This window comes from Rana temporaria, chromosome 1, assembly GCF_905171775.1.
Source record: "Rana temporaria chromosome 1, aRanTem1.1, whole genome shotgun sequence".
Taxonomy (NCBI): domain Eukaryota; kingdom Metazoa; phylum Chordata; class Amphibia; order Anura; family Ranidae; genus Rana; species Rana temporaria.
The window spans coordinates 442509959-442516984 of NC_053489.1; positions in this window are offsets into that span (position 1 = coordinate 442509959).

The window sequence follows — 7026 nt, forward strand, 5'->3', positions numbered from 1 at the left end:
CGTTCTTCATCTCCTGTGACCTGATCGTGGGACACGGCGGTGATGGGGTCTGCGGGTGCGGTCACGGAGCTCGCAACCCACGGTTGGGTTTAAAAGGGGACGTACGCCCTTGTGCCCAGCCGTGCCATTCTGTTGACGTATATCGTCGTGCGGCGGGCCTTAAGTGGTTAACACAAAAAGGCTAAAGCTATCAACATGGTTTATGGTAACAACCAAAACGTATGGAGCTTAACCCAAATAGTCTCTGTGGAGGTATAAATGTGTCAAGTCTTTAAATAATAAAGTTCCCCGACACTATGTGAATAATTTTCAAGATCTTCCTTTTATATGAATCTTCACACAGTGCAGTACAGACCGCCACCACCAACAAGCCAGCAACCTCTAAATTAATAAAGGTCAATAAGCACTTTATATCATGCCCAGGGATATCCGCCAAATCGGTAAGAAGGTTCTGCAATAGTTGTTTTCCATCATCCACGCACACTCGCACCAGAATAACCACAACACGCCAAAGGGGATATTCATAATGCAGCATTTTTATTTAAACAAATGCAAAAACAGATAAAAAGTGCACACTTGTATTTGCGCCCAAATATGACACCAATATAAATAGCCTGTATGTTACTCTGCTACCCTGCTCCACTAGCATAAGATGGGCCTGTGTTCCATAGACTGAAATTTGGGCCAGATGGTACCGGAAGTGGCGACGAACATGGAGCCTCGACTAGTTTCCCTACCCTAGCCTTGCAAAACAATTTACAGAGCATAACTTGTGATCTTCTACTCAGTATTGTGTACAAACTACAATCCACAAACCCACATTGCAGAGCCGAGACTGTTATGCCAGACAAGAAATACAAATCACAATGCTGTGGTTTAGAGACAATGAAAAATGCTCACACAATAGCTGGAGCATATGCAGGTAGGTAGTTTGTTTGGGGCCCAGGGCACCAATATATAAAAGGGGGAGATCAGTCAATTGTTCCAAGAAAAAAACAAGTGGGGAACGATATTACAAACACAGCAGCCCTAAATATTGTAGAGGCTTGCTGCTCATTAAGCAAGAATATTTACTTGACCGCTGTGCCAGAGAAAGAGATGAGGCATATTTTATTTAGAAAAAAACGTTTATTATGTTGGTCAAAAGCCAGAAATCTTGTACGTACATGTACAGTAAGCCCTGGTTCCAGGGCCATCTTAATAGCTTCATGGGCCCCTGGGAAAGTAATGCTCTGGGGCCCCTACAATGATGACCGTGCAGGTAAACAGACATCAAGTAGGTAGGAGGCAGACTGCCTCCCCTGTGTGTATCTATCACTCTCAGTGCCATCATGGGGCCCCCAATTTCGGGGAAGCAGCTTTGATGAAAGTGCAGGGGCCCCCCATGCAGCTGGGGCCCCTGGGCAGTGCCCAGGTGTGCCCTCTCATTAAGACAGCCCTGCCTGGTTCACATATATGTGGTGTAGGAAATGCAGAAAATTCTGAGCGTTTCCCACACTGCATTGAAATCTCTGTTCATGCGATCTGCCACTGGTGTCCAGGGCTGGACTGGGACAGAAATTTGGCCCTGGACTTCATCCAGACTGGCCCACTTTGACAGGTCTCTCCCATGGCGACCGGACAACTCCCGCACCCCCCCGGCCACCCAAGCCCCCTCTCCCCCTTCACTAGCCACTAGCCGTTCTACTTTATTAGAGTAGAATGGCAGGTACTGGTACTCTTACAGGCAGTACCAATGGGGAAGCTAGACATTTTTTCATCCCGGGGCAAAGAATCAGTTCGGTGCCCCCCCCATGGGACAAGATTAGGCAGAAGGAAGAAACTCCCAGGCCATGGCTGTTGAGTCAGCTGTCCCCTCCCCAATGCTCCTCTGTCGTCGTCCCTGCTCCTCTGGTTCTCCCCCTGCTTCTTTGTTCCCCCCAGGTGAGCGTTGCGGGAAGGGAGAGACAGAGGAGTTGAGGGGGGCAGCAGTCCACTGTCACTGAAGCCAGCCCACTGAGCCATCGGCCCACCGGGAAACTCCCTGTAGTCCCAATGGCCAGTCCATCTCTGCCGATGTCAATGTTAAATTAATGACACCCCAAAACGGGTTGTAAAATGCAGTGCGATTGCAAGAATCGGATCGCATGAGTGTCAACATCCATGCAATCTGATTCCAGTGCGGCAAAAAAAAAACTTGCACGTTTTTTGTGCTGTACAAATTGAGCCCAAACAAAATTAATGGACTCAAATCGCACTGCAAAAAATCGCATGTAATTTGAATAGGAATGTGGTGCGATTCCTATGAGAATCACATGTGGTTCTCTGCACTGCACAAGTGTGAACCTGTAATGGAAAAGGTTACACAGGTGTATGCTTTTTCTGACTGACCAGCAAGAACATTTTAACTGATTAGGAGCTGGACAGTATGTACCTTATTAGCTAAGATTCTGTGTCATTCTGTGTCAATCTCACATGCGAGTGCTACAGAAGGAAATTCTGTCCAGATGGGACAAATGCCCGTCATCCCTGGATTATCAGATCCGGGTGAGCCACCTGGTCAGGGCATCCCTTGTTTGGTGGCTGACCTCACCGGCACTGCTGGCCGGGAATTCGTTCCTTCCTTATCACTGGACAGTCATCACGACGGACGCTAGCCTTACTGGGTGGTGGGGGGAGTCTGGGGGGTTCAGTCGACCCAGGGTCGCTGGTCCCCGGAGGATTCCCACCTACCGATCAATGTCCTGGAACTTCGGACAATCAGGATGTGCCTCGCCGCATGGTCTGAGACTACAAGGGCGTCCAGTCAGGATCCAGTCGGGCAACTCCACGGCGGTGTCAACCATCAAGGAGGAACAGGAAGCTTGGCTGCAGCGTCAGAAGCTGCTCACATTTCGCTTCTAAGGTGGGCAGGAAGGCGCATACCGGCACTGTCGGCCATATACATCCTGGGTGTGGAAAACTGGCAGGTGGACTACCTGAGTCGCCAGACGTTGGACCAGGGAGAATGGTCTCTGCACCCGGATATGTTTCAGCTCCTTTGCAAGAGATGGGGCACACCAGACGTAGAACTCCTGGCGTCTTGACTCAATCGGAAGGTATTGAGGTTTGTGGCCAGGTCGAAAGACCCATGGGCGGACGCCACAGATGTGTTGGTGGCGCTGTGGAGTCAGTATCGACTAATCTATGCCTTCCCTCCTCTAAAGCTCCTGCCTCTTCTGCTTCGCAGAGTGGATTCCTATGATCCTAATTGCTCCGGATTGGCCTTGGCGTCCTTGGCATGCCGATCTAGTGCTGCTAGTAGCAGACGCCCCTTGGTGTCTACCGCAGAGAGAGGACCTGCTGTCACAAGGTCCCATACTGCATCCTACTTTACAGTTGCTGGCTTTAACGGCATAGCTATTGAAAGCCAGGTACTAAGAGACCGAGGCCTATCAGATTAGGTAATTTCTACTATGAGAAGGGCTAGGAAGTTATCCTCTAGAATGATTTATTATCGCACTTGGAGAGCTTATTTAGCTTATTAAGAAATGAAGTGGAATCCACAAACTTATTTTGTGTCCAGGATACTGCTGTTCTTACAGTGCAGGGTGGACCAAAAGCTTGCCTTAAGCACGATTAAGGGGCAGATATCTGCCCTGGCTGTTTTATTTCAGCGACCCCTGGCGACTCGCTCTCTAGTGAGAACATTTGTACAGGGGGTTCGGCATGTGGCCCCTCCGGTCCGTCCTCCACTACCTCCGTGGGACTTAAACCTGGTTCTCTCTGTGCTTCAGAAGGCACCGTTTGAAGAAATTAGGGAGATTCCCTTATTGACACTTTCTCAGAAGGTGGTCTTTTTGGTGGCGGTCACGTCAGTTAGATGAGTCCCTGAGCTGGCCGCCTTATCATGTAGGGCTCCCTACCTAATTTTCCACAAGGTTAAGGTGGTGCTGCGTCCGCAGCCATCTTTTCTACCTAAGGTCGTCTCGGCCTTCCATCTCAATGAGGACATTGTACTTCCATCCTTGTGTCCTAACCCATCGCACCCTAGGGAGACGGCTTTGCATTCCTTGGACGTTGTCCGAGCTCTGAGAGTATACTTAGCTGCCATTGCTCCGTTCCAGAGGTCAGACTCGCTTTGTTTCGGTGGCTGGTCCCAAGAAGGGCCTAGCGGTCCCATCGGCCACCATCTCTAGGTGGATCCGACAGACAGTAAGTCAGGCTTACGCCATAAGGGGTCGGGCGCCCCCCTTTCCTATCACTGTGCATTCAACCAGGGCAATAGGTGCCTCCTGGGCTTTCTGACATCAAGCGTCTGTTTCCCAGGTGTGTAAGGCGGCGACTTAGTCGTCTGCTCACACCTTCACCAAATTTTATAAGGTTGATGTGAGTGCATCTTTGGATGCTTCTTTCGGCTGCAAAATTTTGCAGACAGGTGTTTAGAGTTGCAACTCCTCAGTGGAGGAGCTCTGTTTGTTTTGGGGTGAAGTTTAATATTTGCTGTTCCCACCCCTCGTTTTTGTTTTTTTACACTGCTTTGGGATGTCCCACTATGTCAAGATTAAAGGATCACTAAAGGAAAAAAGATTTTTTGCTGAAATTACTGTTTACAGGGTATAGAGACATAATAGTTAACTGATTCCTTTATATGATTGATTTTTATCTATTTTTAATCGTTTTTTAATGTGCCTCTTAGATGCAAAAATGAAACTGAAAGTAGTTTAGTCTTTGCATGTTATTTTATGCCTCTGTGCTGGACAGTGCCATAGAGAGTCATGGCTAGGAAAAAGAAACTAAACTCTCCCATTACTTTTTTCATACGGAGCCAGACAACCAGGAAGTGTCCAGAACAGTGCAGTTTTACAGCAACATCAGAGCAAAAACGAGCAATGAGGACATGAAACCAGGACTGCAGTAAGGTAAAGGAAGCTATTTAGCTAAAAAAAAAAAAAAAAAAATCCTTTAGTGACCCTTTAAGGCTGTGTCCGTCCATGAACGAAAGAGAAAATAGGATTTTATGCTCACCGTAAAATCTTTCTCTGAGTTCATGGCCGGACACAGCACCCACCACCCCTCCTTTTTTATGTTTGTACTACTTTTTTATGAACTGATCTGCGAGATGCAGAGAGAGGGGTTATACCCAGAGGGCCTGCCTGTAGGGTGTGTATGGTAAGGGAACCTTTAATATAAGTTTCTGCCTAGTCACTCCTAAAGGAAGGCTGCATTAATAGACAAACGTGGGGCTGCATTAATATACAAACGTGGGGCTGCATTAATATACAAACGTGGGGCTGCATTAATATACAAACGTGGGGCTGCATTAATAGACAAACGTGGGGCTGCATTAATAGACAAACGTGGGGCTGCATTAATAGACAAACGTGGGGCTGCATTAATAGACAAACGTGGGGCTGCATTAATAGACAAACGTGGGGCTGCATTAATATACAAACGTGGGGCTGCATTAATATACAAACGTGGGGCTGCATTAATATACAAACGTGGGGCTGCATTAATATACAAACGTGGGGCTGCATTAATATACAAACGTGGGGCTGCATTAATATACAAACGTGGGGCTGCATTAATATACAAACGTGGGGCTGCATTAATATACAAACGTGGGGCTGCATTAATATACAAACGTGGGGCTGCATTAATATACAAACGTGGGGCTGCATTAATATACAAACGTGGGACTGCATTTATGTAAAAAAGTGGGACTGCATTTATGTAAAAAAGTGGGACTGCATTTATGTAAAAAAGTGGGACTGCATTCATATATACAGTGAGGCTGCAATGATGGGCACTGATGAGGCTGCATTGATCTCTTGTACCATGTCTTCTGTCTGACCATCTCTTGTACCATGTCTGCAGTCTCTGACCATCTCCTGTATCATGTCTGCATTCTCTGACCATCTCTTGTACCACGTCTGCAGTCTCTGACTATCCCTTGTACCATGTCTGCAGTCTCTGACCATCCCTTGTACCATGTCTGCAGTCTCTGACCATCCCTTGTACCATGTCTGCAGTCTCTGACCATCTCTTGTACCATGTCTGCAGTCTCTGACCATCTCTTGTACCATGTCTGCAGTCTCTGACCATCTCCTGTATCATGTCTGCATTCTCTGACCATCTCTTGTACCATGTCTGCAGTCCCTGACAATCGTCTACAAACTATGGGATAGTTTTATGGCATTTATATTTAAATATTTTTTTTACTAGTAATGGCGGCGATCATTGATTTTATTTTGGCGGTATTGCAGCGGACACACCGGACACTTAATTGAGTTCTGTAAGCAACACCTTGGCAGTGCCCCTCCCGAGACTAGACTCTGGATCCGCCCTTGGCTGAGAGGCATGTTGAATCCATGGAACATTTTATATTTTGCCACAAAGTATTCCAAATATTCCATGGACACAACATGCCTCTCAGCAAAAAGCTTGAAGTGTCTTCTTTCCAAAATGGGGTCATTTGTGGGGGGTTTGTGCTATCTTCACATTTCAGGGCCTTCAAAATTGTTATAGATAATGAGGAAGTGAAATCATAATTTTACGCCCTTAGAAAGCCTGAAGGCGGTGATTTGTTTTCGGGGTCCTGTACACGGTTAGGCTCCCAAAAAGTGTCACACATGTGGTATCCCCGTACTCAGGAGAAGCAGCAGAAAGTATTTTGTGGTGTAATTCCACATATGCCCCTGGCATGTTCGAGCAATACAGGTGATACTTGAAAAATTTGAATATCGTGCAAAAGTTCATTAATTTCACTAATGCAACTTAAAACGTGAAACTAATATATGAGATACTCAATACATGCAAAACAAGCTAGTTCAAGCTGTAAATTTGTCACAATTGCAACGATTATGGCTTACAGCTCATGAAAACCCCAAATCCACAATCTCAGAAACTTAGAATATTGTGAAAAGCTGCAATATTCTAGGCTCAATATGTCCCACTCTAATGAGCTAATTAAGCCATAACACCTGCAAAGGGTTCCTGAGCCTTTAAATGGTCTCTCAGTCTGGTCCAGTAGGAATCACAATCATGGTAAAGACTGCTGATCTG